The sequence below is a fragment of the Lactuca saligna genome, chromosome 9 (assembly GCF_052625555.1).
Source record: "Lactuca saligna cultivar CGN05327 chromosome 9, ASM5262555v1, whole genome shotgun sequence".
NCBI lineage: Eukaryota > Viridiplantae > Streptophyta > Magnoliopsida > Asterales > Asteraceae > Lactuca > Lactuca saligna.
The window spans coordinates 197,396,082-197,415,208 of record NC_136425.1 but is presented as its reverse complement, the minus strand read 5'-3'; positions in this window follow the sequence as shown (position 1 = coordinate 197,415,208).

Below are 19,127 nucleotides of genomic sequence, written 5' to 3'. Positions count from 1 at the left end.
ACAAGTTAGAATAACATACCTTTTGTTAGTGCTTGTCTTCATGAAGCTTGAGTGCCTAGTGCCCCAAGTGTGACACCTCAAATGGTTCACACAACACCAAATACACTTGGAATAACTTGCGAGAATTCTACACTTCATGAAAATCAGCTAGCCCTTTCTTACTCTCACTAATCCTAGTGGCCAATTTTCCTCAAGAATAAGATGCTTATATAGTTATACAATTAGGGTAAACCCTAATTGTCATGACTTTCCATTTCCTTGGATCCATGGGTTGAAATACACCATGGAGCATCATATGGGTTTTGGCCCAACTAGATAATCCATGGAGCATTAGCCCACTATACAAGTATAGATGATTTAGACAATCAACCCATATATTTAATTAGTCTTCTTTTGATCACTTATTTAATCCTAGGTTAATTCTTGATCAATACTAATTAAATAGTCTCATTATTCTTATTATTAATATACTAGAACTTATAATATATTAATAACCATAAGTGTCTTATTTCTCTCATTATAGTCTATCCAAGTGCATGATGCCATGCAACCCAAATGGACCATGCCGGGTCAGGTCAAGTCTTACCAATTATAGTTATGGACTTAGACATTAATCCAACACAAACATGATATCGAAAGGAAGCTGATTGAATAGAAAGTCACTTTTCTGAATGGCTTAAGATCCGAATGGAGAGCTGTAGTGTCTACTGTTAAAGCCCACGAACAGTTCAAATCATATTCGCTGGAGAAACTGGTGGGGATTCTGAAATCACAAGAAAAGATGGTGATGCAAGAGAAGAGTGTGGTCTCACACTTGGGGTCCTTGACTCTCCTGTCTAAAAGCAAGAATGCAGTGGAAGACGAAGATCTGAACCTGGAGGACTACGATCTAACCTCAGAAGATTAAGCTATGATGGTGTCCAATCCCAAGAGGTTCATCAAGAAAAAGTTTCCTACCAATAAAAATAGAAACTGGCAGGGGAGCTACAGTTCTGAAAAGGTAAGGGAGGAGCCAAAGATTGAGGAATCAAAGAAAGAGGCGAAGGTTGAAGCAGATTCTAGTGTCAGCTGCTATAACTGTGGGGGAAAGAATCACTATGCCAAAGATTGTGTTTTGAAGAAAATGGCAGAGAAAGACGAGGAGAAAGATGAAGTGGCGATCCTGATGAAAAAGCTGGAAGAGATTAAGAGGAAGAAAGCTGCTACTAATTCTTCTATGAATGCTCTTATTGTACAGGGTTCGGCAGAGGATGACGAGTTCGGTGGCATACAAGTGTGGTCGACCGTCTCAGAAGATGATGAGGTGAGAAAGCCTTCACATGGAAAGGCGTATGTCACAAGAAGCGGTGAAAGCAGTGGAAAGTATCTGATGGTGACTAATGTATCTCACATGAGGGGATACAATACTGATGTTGGAAATGAGGACACCAAGGAGCGAGAGGACTTCTGCTTCACAGCAAAACCTCTCAGTGTGCAGATCAATGAACTTGATGAATTGATCTAGAAGGTACAATCTCTGTTTATTTCATTCAAAATTCCTCAGAAATTATATGAAAAGGAATTAAATAACTTAAATTTAAGAATCTCAAATCTGGATAGTTGTTTAACTCAAACAAGGGTCACCAATTCTAACCTAACTGACCAAATAAGCAGGGTGTCGTCCAAGAGTGAGGAGCGAAGGATGTGGATTGAGCTGAAGGAGTCAGAGCTAATTAAGTCTAAGGATGAAAACGTTTATTTGCAAAGAGACAACTTGAAATTGTTAAAACAAAGGAATGTGTTTTATTTAATTGCTAAAAGACTTTATTCTAACATTACTCAACTGCATCTAAATTGTGAAATAGGGCAGAAAATACATCGCATGATTTTACCCTTCCTTGAGTTTAAGGAGGATGAAATCAATGCTGAAGCATACAACTGTGAAAGTGTTGTATCGTCTGATGATGTGAATCCTACTTATATGTATGGTCTGGACAAAATCGAATCTTTTATTAAGTCCAAATACCATAAGGAAATGCTCAAAAATCTTTTGGATGAAAATGATAAGCTGAAACTTAGGACCAAAACCATACAAAAATTCGACTCATTGAGTGCCAATTTAAGTTCAGAAAATACAATTGATGTTGAAAACGCATCTGAACTTAATAAGGACGATGATATGAGTGAAATTTTTGTAGAGGATGAAGTCGACTATTCTGAGTTTGTCAAGAGCGAACCTGAAAACCACAAAAATCTGATTTCTGAAAATTCTGTGGAGTTTGCTCGTTTGTCCAAAAATAAGTTCCCGGTTCTTTAAGAAAAGGTTGTTGTGTACCAAAAGGTGAGAACACCACCAAATCAAGTGTATAAGGTTACAGAAGTAACTGAGCATCAAACAGCCGAACTCATTGCCATAGTGAACGAAGATAACATAGATGGATGTGATGAGTTTTTCTGGTATGCTCCTATAGACAATGCAGACGAAACAGTTGGTTTGTCAGAAAGAACATCCTGGAAAACTAAAGGAATATATGTACCAGAGCCGTTGAATAAGCCTGAAAACTTTGACGTGCTAGGCACAAGTGGCACAAAAGAAATACCTGTAGAATAAGTCACTTCCACAAGCTAAACCTCATCTGTAAAAAGGGAACCGGCTGACAAGAAGCTGAAATAGAAGGCAAACATCCACAGACAGCCGAAACAAGTGAAAAATCAAAATCAGCAGAGGAATCTGAGATAGAAAAAGAATCTCTCAGAGCGAAAGCAGTTTTGGCGATCTCAAAACGCCCATTTCTCCTATCATGATAAAAATTCACAGCCAAAAAGAAAGGACAGGTTCGGATCAGAAAGCAACAACAACTGAAAGGATAGGTTCGGTCCCGAAAGGAACAGTTACCGAAGATCCAGGTTCGGTCCCACTAATGACAATAAACAAAAGGGTCACTTAGAACCTCAAGTCAGGAAAAACTCCCACTCTAAATTCTCTTATTCAAAATCCTCAACGCACTTGAAAAGAAAATCGAAGATTTCCTCAGTTAAGGATGACCGAAAGCGGTCTAATGCTGGAACACCAAAATCTAAAACCAAAACGTCTGTTTCAAATCCTAAAAAAATCAAAGTGTTCACTATAAGGAATAAAGATGAAACAACATTAATAAAAAGAACATATCTTGTTGATGTTTCTCTTACTATTCTTGTGCCTATGAAAGGCTCACGTGGACCCAAGAAACTTTGGGTTCCTAAATCTGCTTAATTTTTGCACGTTATCAGTGACGAGCAATTCAACGAAGAATGGTACATTGATAGTGGCTGCTCTCGTCACATGACATGAAGGAAGGAAGAGCTAAGGGAGTATCGATCTCTTCAAAATGGTGGTAATGTGAAGTTTGGTAATAATTCCTATGGAACGATAAAGGGTTATGGAATGATAACCAATGGAGACTAAACAATAAGAAAGGTGGCATATGTTGAAGGGCTACAACATAATCTCATCAGTGTGTCTCAACTGGTAGGCAGTACTGGTCTGAAAGTTTCATTTGACGATGAAGGTTCAGAAATCATAGAGAAGAAATCAAAAAGAGTTATTCTCAAATCAGAACGCAAAGTCGAAATGTTTCCTCTAAATCTCAAACCAATCAAAGGAAATCCAGCTATATGTCTTTTGTCCAAAGCTCATTCTGACGAAAACTGGTTGTGGCACCGAAGGCTCTCACATCTCAACTTCAAGGACATTAATAAGCTTGTTACTGGAGTTCATGTACGGGGTCTACCATTGCTCATGTTTGAACGAGAACACTTGTGTGCTGCATGTGAAATAGGGAAACAAAGTCGTCAAAGTCACCCATCCATTATAAACACAAAAGTTGTTGAACCACGTTAGTTGCTTCACATTGACTTGTGTGGTCCTTCATCAATCGAAAGCATTGGCAGTAGCAAGTATATTCTTGTTAGTGTTAATGATTTCTCACGCTTTACATGGGTGTTCTTTCTGAAGCACAAATCTAAGGCTACTCTTAAGCTAAAGATGTTTATCAAGCAGATTGAAGTGCAACTGAGAAAAGTCGTTCGCAAGATTAGGAGCGACAATGGACTGGGGTTCAAGAATAAAGAATTTGAAGATTTTTTGGTAGAAAAAGGAACCAGTCACAACTTCTTAGCCCCCTACACACCTCAACAGAACGGAATTGTCGAAAGATGAAACCGATCCTTGTGTGAGGCGGCCCGAACTATGCTAAGTTTCGCCTCTCTTCCTTTATATTTTTGGGCTGCTGCTATTGCTGCAACATGTTTTCCGCAGAACATGTCTTATCTCAAAAAGCATTTCTCTGTTACTCCTTATGAAATCATTAACAACAGGAAGCCGAACGTAAAATTTTTCCATGTGTTCGGTTCATGATGTTTCATCTTCAACTCCAGAGAACATCGTAACAAGTTTGACGTTAAAGCTGATGAAGGAATTTTTCTAGGATACTCTCTTACTTCAAAAGCATACCGTGTTTTAAATAAGCATTCTAGAAAAATTGAGGAAACATATTATGTGACTTTCGATGATAGCTACGTCAAGAAGCTAAAGATTGCTGGAGAAGCAATTGGAGAGATTTTCTCTCAAACAGTTCAAGTCACGGCCCCGATTGCTAATTTGTTCGATCAGTTTGTGGAATTATTCGATGAACCTGAGAAAGCTACTCTCTCGGAAGCCAAGGCAGCAGACAACAACATCGATCATCTGAAGAAAATTCTCGAAGATGCAGCCAACCGAGCGGGTAAAAGAAAACAAGTTCTGAACGAACCTCCTTAGCAAGGAGCTTCAGTTGAGGGGGAGAATCAACCGAACTCACATTTTTAGGGGGAGCATTCTATTCCTGTAGCACCCGAAAGCTCAACTACACCCGAAAGTCCTATAGCACCCGAATGCTAAACTATACCCGAAAGTCCTGTAGCACCAGAAAGTCCAGCTACACCTGAAAGCTCATCGGTCGAGGGGGAGAATTCCGATTTGTTCTATGATGACAAGATTCAATCTGAATTGGAAGAGATGGTCAACGCCGAATTGGATCCATCTTATGATCCAAATTACCCTCCTCTTGTTAAATGGACCAGAGATCATCCTGTATCTCAGATAGTGGGTAATGTCTCTGAAAAGGTCCTGAATCGATCTCAACTGAGGGCAAAGCAATCATCTCTATTCTCCAAAGTTGAGTTCTGCATGTATAATTCTTTCGTATCAAAAGTTGAACCGAAGATAGTAAATACTGCTCTTGATCATTCTGACTAGGTTCAAGCTATGCAAGATGAACTCAATGAGTTTGAAAGAAACAAGGTATGGTGCCTCATTGCAACTCCTAAAGATGCCTCAGTTGTTGGTCTCAAATGGGTATTCCAAAACAAAATGGACAAGGAATGTAATGTGATTCGAAAGAAAGCTCGGCTCGTGGTGAAAGGATACTGCCAGGAAGAGGGAATTGATTACGAGGAAACCTTTGCTCCGGTAACTAGGCTGGAATCTGTTCGAATATTTCTTGCCTACGCTGCACACAAGAACTTCGAGGTTTACCAAATAGATGTAAAATGTGCCTTTCTGAATGGAGAACTTGAAGAAACTGTTTACGTTGAGCAACCTCCGGGATTTTTCAATGAAAAGCACCCCAATCACTGTTATATTCTGGACAAGGCAGTTTACGGTCTGAAACAAGCGCCTAGGGCATGGTATGAAACACTAACTAAGTTCTAAAAGTTATCAAAATTCAAACAAGGTTCGGTTGACCCAACCTTCTTTCGTAAGAAGGAAGGTAACCACCTTATGATTGTTCAAATCTATGTCGATGATATCATCTTTGGCTCAACGAATCCTAGCTTAACAGCTGAATTCAGAAAGCTGATGGAGACTAAATTTGCAATGAGCTCAATGGGTCCGATTAACTTTTTCCTTGGTTTAAATATTAGACAGGGACCCGAAGGCATATTCATCAACCAGGAAGCATACACCAAAACTCTTCTTGCTAAATTCGGCATGATGGGAGACTCAAAGGTCAAAGTACCAATGGCGTTCGACACCAAGCTCACACCATCCTTGGAAAAACCGGCAGTCGATATAACGTTATACCGTCAGATGATTGGTTCTCTGATGTATCTCACAACTAGCAGACCCGATATAATGTTTTTGGTATGTTATTGTGCTAGGTTTCAGGTGAATCCTCGTGAACCACATACGCTAGCAGTGAAAAACATACTCCGGTATCTGAAACGAACCACCTCTCTCGGTCTATGGTATCCATCCAACTCAGGTTTCTTTGTTCAAGCCTATTCAGACGTAGACCTTGGAGGTTGTGGTTTAGACAGGAAAAGCACTACAGGATGATGTCAATTCCTCGACGGGAAGTTGGTTAGATGGCAATCAAAGAAACAAACGTGTGTTTCTCTATCTACAGCCGAAGCATAGTACATCGCAGCTGCCTCATGTACATCTTAAGTAATCTGGATCCAAAGCCAACTCTGTGACTATCGACTAAATATGAAAAAGATCCCACTATATTGCGATTCAGAAAGTGCAATTAGGATATGTCATAACCCAGTGCAACACTCCAAGACCAAGCATATAGCACTCAGGTATCACTTTATAAAGGAGCATGTGGAAGATGGAAACGTCGAAATTCACTTTGTTCGAACCACTGATCAACTAGCCGATATCTTCACCAAAGCTCTTCCTGAAGCGAGTTTCAATAAAATTCTACAAGGGCTAGGAATGATGGAATCGGAGTCAGTACCAAAAACTACTTCTCAAAATTAACAGTCGAAAGCGAAATGAACCGAACGTTCGGGTTCGGTTCCAGTGTGTGCCGAAATGAACCGAAAGCTCGGGTTCGGTTCACGAGTGTGCTGAAATGAACCGAACGCTCGGGTTCGGTCCTATTCTCTTATCTTCGCTTATCACTTAAAGGTAGTTTCTTTGGTTGTAAACCTTTTGTATCCTTTTGAAATTCCAACCATCTTATTTTCAAAGTCCTTTTCTCTTTCACACTCATTTTTTTTGCAACCGAAATAGACCGAACGTTCGGGTTCGGTTCCAAATTTTTTTGTGTTTCATTTTTATTTTTCAAAAACTCCAAAAAAAAAAATTTATGTGTTCGATAATTTGTTTTTGTGGGGAAATTCTTTCATTAGTTAAGTGTCCCTAGAAGCATGGTGCTGTATGTGTCCAAAGCCTCACCTGATTCTGAATAATAGCCTTACTGACTTGGTATATACAAAACTTGTCTTCCCAATTAGGCTTTCATATTTATTCTAATCATGAGCTACCTAACTCTCTTCTCACATGAGATAAGAGTTTTCTGCTTGGTCCTTAGTTTATACCAGAGGTACTTTGGTTTCTTTACACCATCTACACTACTTTTCTCCATCTCATTCGCTTCATAAACATCACCGTTGAGACTCTCAGAAATTACCACTGAGGTTTATGGTTACACAATTTCTGTGTTCATGATCTTAGCTTCGTGCCACTACGTGCTAAGTGAAACCCACAATTCAATACCTACTATGCATTGACGGTGAACAATCAACTTTGCTCTAGCTTTCACTAACGACTTGACGAACTTATCCATGGGGATGTAACGTGAAATCTCTAATTTCTTTTTGTGTGATTCCTATGAATTGTTAAATCCCATAACAGTTCTTCCCTTGGAATCCAGTTTTTTATATTTTTTGAGATTTCCCATAAAGTATTTTCCATTGCCACTTAAAATATCTCAGACCTACTTGTTCAACAGACTACATTGGTCTTACAAGTCCTTCGTTCGATTTCTGTCTTATTTCAAGCTCAGGAATTCTGAACTGAAGCGTAAGCCACCCAAATTAGCCTGATTAAAAGAAGCCTGTCAACACCTCTCAATAAGTGTCTGATCGTTATTCAACGGGAAACCACACAAACACTTTAAAGTCTCTCTTGACTTTCAAGGAAGATATTCGTGCCTGGGATCCATTGTTTCGTGTCTTTACTGACATCACAAATTCCCACGTATGTGTTGTTTTATTTCTTTATCTTTTACACACTAAGCACTAAAATCTTTTTGATTTTCCAAAATTTCGGTTTCATTACTTACAAGTTTTTTTTTGGAAATTGAAGTTATAAAAGAGTTGTGGCTCACACTATTATACGTGGTCATTTTTATTTAAGATGGCATTCCCTCTAAAGGGATAAGATGCTAACTCAGGCGGGAGTCCAATCGATTTGATTTTCAAATGGCGCTTGAATGACAGGCGTGTGAAGTGGAACCGTTTTAAATGACACCTGATGGGAAGGCGTGTGGATTGGGATGATTATTCTCTCTCATACGTAATCATCAGTGCTACCAACTGTCACGCATAAATTACCCTCCGAAAAACCCTTCGTATTTCCCTTGAAGATTTGGGAACAGATTCTTCTCTCTCGTCTTCCCACAGTATAAAAGGTAACATCAACCATTATTTACCTCTTTACTGCACCCAAAAATTCTGAAGCAAGAAAACCTTAGCGAATTCTACTATTCATCATCTCTCCCAACCTCTTCACTAGAACGGCTGATTCATCATCTGTTCATGCCACCTCCAACATCCTACCTATTTATCCTCAACAGAGTCTGATCATCGATCTTACTCCTCATGCTTATGATGCTTTTATGTTCCCGATCATCGAATGCCTCAAGTATTCGCCGCTTGCTCCCGCTCTCACCAAAGCTGAAGTTGTTCCTATGGAGTGTTTATCCCAAATTTTCGCCACTGCTCATTATGATAAGTTTGTCGATTGGATCTTGTTCGACATTCCTGATCACAAGGCATCACTCTCCAAGCAACGATTCTGCTCACTTCTAGGGTATGAACCCGATTCATCTAGGGTTAACCCTGAATCCATTCCAGTGGGTCACATGTTTTCTATGTTCTATAATTTGGGATATACTGAGGTGCTGACAACTGTCACCAAGTTCAAGAAATCATGCCTACCTCCTCAATGGAATGGGTTATTTACTGAGTTGTTCAAACGGTTATCTGAACGCAGTGCGGGATCAGACGGAGCAAGTCGTCTGTTGATCACGATTTTTATGGGGTTTACAACGGTATCAACCTGGACTATGGGTCGATCTTATGGAAGCAACTGATTCAGAGTCTAGCCTCAAAATCTCAGTATTCCGAAATCTCATATGCTCGCTTCTGGACTCTAGTCACAAAATGGGTGATGGACAAGTATCACATCCCCATTGTTGCTGGTTCCCCACTATCTTCGATTAGTACTTTCCATACCACGAAGATAATAGTCTCTGATGCATCTAAATTTTAGTTCATTGGCTCCATCCCTGAGTCGATGTTTGGAGATGTTCCTGCCGCCAGCCGTATGATTCGAACTTACAAGGAGTTTCACTGCTCTGATCCTAGAGAGCTCACTCCTAAGATGATCCAATCCATTCACGAAGCCGACAAGCCTGCTCCAAGGGGAAAGAATAATGAAAAGGGCAAAGACAAGCAGGTTGGAAAAGGAGCGAAAGGCCCTTCTCCCAAGAAACATAAAACTACCAAGGCTGTTCAATCCCCTCCTCCAAAAAAAAGGAAAACCCAACCCAGGCGAAAGCTGATAATCGTGTCCTCCTCAAGCGAATCTGAGAAACAGAGTTCTGACTCTGAAGAGTCCCTCCGTGGTAACACTCCACCACGATCGCCTACCCCAGAGGTACATGTTTCTTGTTCACCTGTCTCCTCTCCACTAATATCCATTTCTGTTTCCATTCCCCCCATAACCTCCACCACTTCCATACCGTCCACCTCTATCCCAATACCAACTCTAATTTTCACTGTCGCAACCACCACAACCGCAGAAGTAAGAACCAACATATCTGATACGGGGGCTCTTACTGATGCACCCGAACCTACTTCCACTACCGAGCCTCCACCCCCACCTCCACCTACTCAGTCAGCTGATGATGAGGAACCATTTCTTGGTGGGAGAATATGACCTTTGATTCGGTCTACTTCAGTCCGTATCAGGTACAGAGTGACGACGATGATGATGCCCCCGTAACCAAAAAGCATATCAAGGAGCTTCATGAAAAGATTGATTCTCTTATCGCTTCCTCATCTTCTTCATCACAGTCTACCCTCTCCGATGCTGCTATTCAGCGGATCGTTGATACATTTACTCAGGCACATGAAGCCTCCATCAGCTCAACAATTTCCGCAATTGATGCCTCCACCAAAGCCTGTGCGGCTGTGACCGAAAAAGTCGAAAAACTATTTACTGATGCTTCCTCTCTTTTGTAGTCTTTACAGGTAATTGCAGATGCTACTACAACGAAGCTTGACCCCATTGTCAACAAGCTAGCTACCTCAGTTGCATCTGAACTGCAGTCTTTCGCCACTCTTCGTCAAACTCTCACTGATGACAACTCATCGTTTAAGGAGACGATTGAGGAGCGATTGACTAAGCTCCATGCAGATCTAGCTGCTAAGAACTCTCTCATGGACGCTCTTGCTCGAGAGACCACTGCTCTCACGGTCAAGAATCTTCAACTCTCCAATTCTCAAAAGGAGATTGAGTCTCTTCGATCTGAAAGAGAGGTGATTTCATCTGGTGTTTTGGATGTCCACTCAGCTCTGCCCAACATCCTAGAAGCCCATAATCCGATACTAAACTATTCGGTGAGGCGTACTCTTGCAGAAAAGCTTTCTCCCGCCCTTGCACTTCTTAGCATGATTGAAGGGCTCTTTGATTTTGTGTCCATTCCGAAACAAGGGGGAGAGGATGTATCTCAACCACCACCTCCTACTTCTATAGCAACAAAAACAACCGAACCTCCTTCAACAGGTCAAGCCTCAGGTTTGGGTGTCAAAGATAAAGGGAAACAGGTTGCAGAAGATAGTGACGATGATCAAGAGACGATTGCTAATCTCTTGAAGAAGCAAGGCCAAGATAAGGATGGAGATGTGAGTGCTCGAGTTGCCAGAGAGGCTGAGGCTGCTGAAAGAAAACAGAAAGAGGCTCACGACCTTCTTGAGAGTAGAAAAACTCTTTTTCCTCCATGGACTCTTGAGAAGTTGATGAAAGAAGCAATTGAAACCCCAAGCATCTTGTGGCTCGAACCGGTGACTTCACTGGATCGTATTAATTCTGTTGATTCTCAGTTCGACATGCCACTAACCCGAAAGGCCTTCATCTTTCATGCCTTTGACAACGTTGCAAATATCCCTCATCCTCATCCAAAGGTTGACAGGGATCTGGTCGAGTTTTATCTGAGGGCTGCCCAACCACAGTATCAAACTTGGAGCGCTCAGAAAATTATCAACGTTCGGGTCCTCAAGCCATTTCGGGAAGGGATCTTCACGAACGTTCGGTTCAAGGTGCTGAGAGGATCTGTCAAGACCGAACATGCCCTTTCTCTTGCTGATCCTCCCAATTTGAATCCACATGATTGGATAATTCTGCACAACATCCTTCTCACAAATGAAGCAAAGTATGGTCCAATAATTAATCACTTCAAGAGGATGCTTGTTTGCTACATCATGGAAGTCACCAAGATGGATCAGGAGATTTCCAGCATTTTCAAGAAGAAGCCTACCATTTCTCCTGTTGGCTCAGCAAGTGACCTGAACATGATGCAGATGGGGAAGATAGACCCGAAGAGAAATTCCGTTATGTTTACCAGAAACGAAAGTCAAAAATGCCTGTTCGCTTTGGCAGACAAACATCTCTATACCACTGCATGCCTGGAACATGTTTTGGGTATCATTCATCGTTGCAAGAAAAACTCATCAGATGACAAGAAGTATTTCGATGATATGATTCAGTGGTACATTCGCTTCAGACAGACAATTCTTGCTATTATCCCACGTCTGTTTGACACCACTAAGAAGGTTCCGGCAGCTGGATCCAGCAAGAAGAAGTAATAGTCGCGCTCCAATTAACGCAAAGGGGGAGATTGTTAGGTCCGGAAGGTGTTATGTCTTTGGGCTCACTAGTTAGTCCAGTTTTGTCTCTGGTGTGGGCCTATCCATTCGTGAGTTATTTTGAAGGGTTTATTATTTATATATGCTTGCATGCATCCTAGAACGTGAGATTTTTTATAGAGATTTTATAGCACTTATTGTTATTATCTTTTGTAACCCTAGAATCCTCTACAGCGGAAATTCCTAATCGAGCTCTGCTAAGGATTAAAGTAATTGAATCATTCGACATATTCAGATTCATTCTCGTGCTTTATCTTACTATTTTTCGAATTCTTTATTTACCTGTTAGAAGATCTAATCGATCAAAGAGTTATATAAACTCATTAGATAACTACCGAGAACACCATGAATAATTTAATACTAGCTTGTGACATTCGTCTTCATTAAAACCTTTTGGTTATTAGTAAATCCTCCTCGGAAGTGTAACCAGAGTCTCCCGGAGGGAGAGCGTGGAATTTGTGAATAGATCTATTCGGGACTGACAATCCCACACCTAAACTGCTAGCTACAGTTGGGCGGGCACTCCTGGGGTGACAAATTCTGGATATCGTCGAACGCCTAAAGAATGTCAAGGAGGTCTCGTGGTCATATTAGCATGGTTACCCGACTCACAATACGTATTAATATATTAATATAAGTCTATTCACGGATTTTCATATCTATCTTTGATCTATAAAATTTATATCTAGTACGGGATGGTATTCCCATTGTTTTCAATCTATAGATTTTATATCTAGTACGGGATGGTATTCCCATGGTTTTTATATCTAGTACGGGATGGTATTCCTATGGTTTTTATATCTAGTATGTGATGGTAATCCCATGGCTTTCAACCTATAGTTTTTGGGTATTAAAAACTACCTTATATCTAGTACGGGATGGTATTCCAAAGGTTTTCAATCTATATTTTTATGTATGAAAAAATATCTACTGTTGTACTAGATTGTATTCCCAGTGGTTTTCAATATATAGTTTTAAGTATTAAACTATACACTAATGTATTTAACGGAAATTCAAAACTTTAACCAAACTGTCTTTATAAGAAAATATGGGATTTTCTTGGATAACAACTTTTCATAAAACAAACGGAAACATGTTCATTTTCAGAAAACAAAACACTTATGAACTCACCAGCTTTATGCTGATTTTTAAACTGCTTGTATTCTCAGGTTCTCCTTAGACAGGTATCCCGCATCCTTTTGCAAAAGACGGAGTAGATGGAATTCACGTCTTAACTTTTGTTTAAACTTAAGTATCTATAAACATGTATTACTTTTCATTTCTACTTTCAAACAAATGTAATGATTCTATGTAATGTAATGTTTCATGTTTACTATGCTTACTATGTACATTGGTTGTGATACTTTACATGACGTCCTCCGCCCCGGAACATTTCCGCCATCGGTTTCGGGGTCTGACAAAACCCTTAAGGATTATGGTATTTTTATGTTTGCTAGTCCTAAATATAACAAGGAATGATTCTAGGTTACTTTGCAAGGCTTATGAAGTGTTAAAGCACACTTTGGCACCTTTATTTGGGGTTGACGGTCCAAGAACTTCTTAGGCCATGAACACCTTGCTCTTGGTGTTCTTGGGACGTTTTCTTGATGTTTGGAAAGGTAACAAGCTTTACAATACACTAGGGTAGAAGCACTTACTAGTTAGAAGCTGGAAAAGATGCTAAGGGCCCAAGAACACTAGTGTGTGTTCTTGGTGTTTTGGAAATCTAAACAAAACACAGAATTTGATGGATGAAATGATGTATAATCATTAGTTGTTATGATATAACAACAAATACCGCCAAGAAGTACTTACATTTTCGGGAAATCGGGTGAAAGACGGGATGGTAGTTGAGAGAGTTTAGAGTTTGCTCTTGAGATTGCAAGTAAGAAGTGAGGTGTTTTGGGGAGTAAACTCATGCTTAAGGCATGAGTTTACAGTTTTTGGTGAGATTTACGGGCCAAACATAAAAGTTTGGCCGTGAATTTCTTAGCTACGCGGTATTTGCGGTTTTGAAATTTCAAGACTCGAGGCGGTACTTCCTTTCACCCGTTCGTTTAAAGAATAATTATTATTATAATCAAACAAACTTTAAATTTGCTAAAAATAAATAAAAATGAACTTGACTTATAATTTGAAGTGATTGACTTTAGGGTTTGACCGAAAGAAAATTTTGGGTTGTCACATCATCCCCCCGTTAAAGGGAATTTCGTCCCGAAATTAAAGTCTAAGCAAATAAACTAGTTACAGATAACTAAGAGAATATATGAGGATATTTTAGTTTCATTTGATCCTCACGCTCCCATGTGGATTCTGGTCCTCACTTGGCGTTCCAACGAACCTTCACAATCGGGATACGACTTTGTTTCGTTTACTTGACTTCCCGGTCCATGATCTCTACTAGTTCTTCCACGAAGTTGAGGCTCTCGTTGATCTCGATCTCGTCAAGTGGGATTACAAGAGTCTCGTTGGACAGACACGTTTTCAAGTTCGATACGTGGAAGGTAGAGTGCACGTTACTTAGTTCGTGCGGTGAGTTAAGTTTGTAAGCTACAGGGCCGATCCTTGCGAGAATCTTGAAAGACCCAATGTACCTTGGATTTAGCTTTCCACGCTTTCCGAAGCGTATCAAGCCCTTCCATGGTGAGACTTTCAATAAAACGTGGTCATCCACCTGGAATTCCAATGGTTTCCTACGTTTATCAACGTTGCTTTTCTTTCGGTCTCTGGAGGCTTTCAATCGTTCACAGATCTGAACGATCTTCTCCGTCATTTCCCGTATGATCTCTGGACCTGTGAGAGTGCTGTCAGGAACTCGTCCTTTAGCTAACTGGGGATCACCCACCTCAGCCCAGCACAGAGGGGATCTGCACTTTCGACCATAGAGGGCCTCGAATGGAGTAGCCTTTATGCTCATGTGATAACTATTGTTGTAGGAAAATTGGAAAAGGGGTAAATGAGTATCCCATGCTTTCCCAAAGTCGATCACACAGGCTCACAACATATCTTGTAAGGTTTGGATAGTTCTCTCACTTTTCCCGTCGGTCTTTGGATGGTCGGCTGTACTCATGTCTAACCTAGTTCCTAAGGAACTTTGTAACGACTTCCAGAACCTCAAAGTGAATCTACTATCTATGTCTGAGATAATGGATAAGGGAACACCGTACAGTCGTACAATCTCCCTAATATAAGTTCTTGTAAGCTTCTCCATCTTGTTTGTTTCTTTGATCGGCAGGAAGTGTGCAGAATTGGTCAATCTATCGACGATGACCCATATGGTATGAAGTCCACCCGTTGTCTTGGGCAACTTGGTTATGAAATCCATAGTAATCCGCTCCCACTTCCATTCCAGTATCTCCGGCTGTTGTAGTAGATCGGAGGGTTTCTGGTATTCGACCTTGAGCTTCGTGCAAGTAGGGCATTTACTCACGAAGGCAGCAATCTCTGATTTCATGTTAGGCCACCAATATAACTTTTTAAGATCCAGATACATCTTATCTGAACCCGGGTCTATGAAATAACGAGTGTTGTGCGCCTCGCTCATGACCATGTCTCTGAAACCACCAAGTTTCGGGGTCCAGATCCGATCCATGAAATAATAAGCTCCGCCACCCCTAACCTCCAAGTTCTTATCCATCCCTCTTAGGGATTCACCAGCCACATTTTCAGGTTTCAAAGCGTCGAGCTGAGCTGCCTTAATTTGTGTGGACAAGTGTGAATGGATAGTCATACTCAATGATTTGACTCTACGACCAAAATATTCTTTCCGAATTAGGGTGTCAGCTACTACGTTGGCTTTACCTGGAGGATAAGGAATTTTGTATTCATAATCACAGAGTAGCTCAACCCACCGTCATTGTCTCATGTTGAGCTCCTTCTGATCGAATATGTGTTGCAGACTTTTGTGGTCTGTAAAGATAGTGTTTTTCATACCGTACAGGTAGTGTCTCCAGATCTTCAGAGCAAACACAACTACTCCTAGTTCAAGATCTTGGGTCGTGTAGTTGACCTCATGTGTCTTTAGTTGTCCCGAGACATATGCGATGATCTTACCTCGCTACATCAGAACACATCCGAGCCCTTGATTCGATGCATCGCAATAGACTACGAATTCTTCTATCCCTTCAGGGAGGGATAGTATTGGTGCGGTGCACAAGGTTCGTTTGAACGTTTGGAATGCTCTCTCCTGCTTCTTTTCTCAGTCAAAGGCCACACCCTTCTGGTTTTGTGTTGTAAGAGGTTTCGCTATGCGGGAGAAGTTCTAAATGAACCTGCGATAGTAGCCAGCGAGGCCTAGAAATTGATGAATTTCTGTAGGCATCTTTGGTGCCGACCAGTTCTCAATGGCATTGATTTTGGAAGGGTCCACGTGTATTCCCTCTTCGCTAACCATGTGCCCTAAGAATTTAAGTCGTCGGATCAAAAATTCGCATTTTGAGAACTTCACGTAAAGTTTCTCTGAACGTAATGTTTCCATAACTTTTCGCAGATGTTGACTATGCTCCTCCTTACTACGAGAGTAGATAAGTATGTCATCAATGAAGACGATGACGATCTGATCCATGTAAGGATGATACACTCGATTCATTAAGTCCATGAATACTGCGGGCGCATTTGTTAATCCGAATGGAATCACTACGAATTCATAGTGCCCATAACGAGTTCGGAAGGCTATCTTCAGAACATCCTCCCCTAGCACTCATAGTTGGTGATATCCGGATCTTAAGTCGATTTTTGAAAAGAAGTTCGCCCCTTGAAGTTGATCAAATAAGTCGTCGATGAGAGGCAACGAATAACGTTTTTTGATGGTAAGTTTGTTCAGCTCCCTATAGTCGATGCACATATGAAACGATCCATCTTTCTTCTTGATCAACAAGACTGGAGCTCCCCAGGGTGAGAAGCTTGGTCTTATAAATCCCTTGCTGAGCAGTTAGTTAAGTTGACAGGACAAATCTTGCATCTCTGCAGGTGCTAGAGAATAGGTCTATTTGGCTACGGGGGTAGCCCCTGGAACTAAGTTGATTCGGAACTCGACTTGACGTTGAGGAGGTAATCCTGGGAGTTCTTCTGGAAGGATGTCGGTAAAGTCAGGTACTACTGGAATGTTCTGAATTTCTTTTGTTTCTTGGCTCACATCGACCACATGAGCAAGGAATGTTCGACATTCCTTTTGCAAGAATTTCTGAGCTTGAATGCTCAAGATGATACGAAGGTTCGTGCCGGGTTTGTCGCCATATACTATTAGGGTATCGCAGACAGTAGATTTAGGCAAACAGCCTTTTCGTATCACATGATGTCGGAACGGTGAGAACTCAACCAATCAATGATGATAATGACGTCGAAACTTTTAATTGAGACCGACATGAGATCGATCCACCCTATGAATATATTGCTAGTTCTCTTTGTCTTGCCATTAGCTATTTCTACAGTGAACGGTTCTTTAAGTGCTCGTGAGTTTTGGTTAATTAAATGAGCAAATTTTTGGTTCACGAAACTTCTCTCCTCTCCACTGTCAAATAGAATGCTTGCATAAGGATTATCGAAGAGAAACGTACCAGTGACCCATGTGGGGTTGGCTACTGCTTCCTCATGGCCTTTGGCCAAAACTCTTGCCACTCCACCGGCAAACCCTGCCTTCGGGAAGTTCCTTTTGTAGTGGCCTACCTCGCCACATCCGTAGCAAGCTTGGCCCACTCCTGCGTCGGGGACTTGGTTGATTGGCTTTGCTAGAGCTTTACAGAAACGGGCAGTGTGCCCCTTCCTGTTGCAGTTCAAACACTGCATTTACCGGTAGGCACCGACATGATGGAAGTTGCATTTGTTGCACTTGGGCAAACTTCTAGCGTACTGCTTTACCGAAGCAGTAGCGGTAGGTGCTATCGCAGTATGTACTGCCACGACCTTCTGCTTTTTGGCACCCTTTGACTACTTTTTGTCATCCCAAAACTTCCGCTTGGAAACAACGGTTCTTGCGGGTTCTGAGATGGTCAGGGTTGTTGTTCTTGCGGCCGGGGTACGAACCCCATGGTCTATGAGCCGCTGTGCCAATCGTTTGGCACTATCAAATGTATTCGGGAGTGATGCCACGACATTTCCCTGATACAGTGGCACCGACCCCCATATCTATCTCTCACTCTTCTTTCCCTCTGTATGAACCATGTTCGGATAGAGTGCCACCAGTTCTCAGAATCCGGTGGTGTAGGTAGTTACGTTGGAGCCCTTCATGGTTAGGCTCCATAGTTTTTTCTCCAGCCTCCGGATCTCACCCCTCGGGCAGTACTCCACAATCATGAGGTCTTTTAAAGTATCCCAGCCCATAGCATTAGCCGCTATGAGAGATAGCGACTTAACATGACTATTCCACCATGTTAGGGTTTTGGTTTCAAAGGTGCAAGTAGCGAACTTGAGCTTGCTCTCCTCTGGATAGGAGCAGATTTCGAAAACCGATTCGGTTTTCTCAAACTGTTGCGAAAGGGAAATGACTCCGCTAGTCCCTTGGAGGGACAATGGGTTGCAGTTGGTGATGTCCTTGTAGGAGCACTCTTTCAAGCGCACATGGATTTCACCATGAGTAGATAGGACAGGGGTTCCTCCTCCAGTGGAACCTGATGAATGATACTGAGCCATGGATGTAGCCACAACCGAAGCTACAGCAGCATTAAGATCTATCGTGTCGAACTGAGGAGTAGGTGGTTGAGGATGTGGAGGAGGTGGTGTTTCGTTATTTAGGTTATGCCTTGGATTTCTGTGAGGCGGCATGTTTCAACTATAAGTTGAAAGATAAAAACAATGTTAAGAATTCAATAGTCTAGAGAATGAATGTTTCTCATGAACTAAATCGCCATAATTCAATAACAGGTGATAGTATGAGTTTTCTGAATAAAGTAGATAAGATGCCAAAATTACTGGTATTTATGATGTATATAAGTTCAGGAAAACTGACCTAACTGAAGGTCTTACATCATACTAGAGGGGAAAATATTAGCAGTTTAGTAGTCTAATAAAGTACTTGAAAGACAAGAATATTTTACAGACAAATGCTTCATAGAGCACAGATAAGAAAGGCTATTCTATAATCAAAAGAAAGATGTGCTAGACATCTTATAACGGCGATGGGAATTCCTCGGGCGAACCCTATGGTCTTCCATCTGACGAAACACTTCTTGGAGGTGTCGTTCATGAGC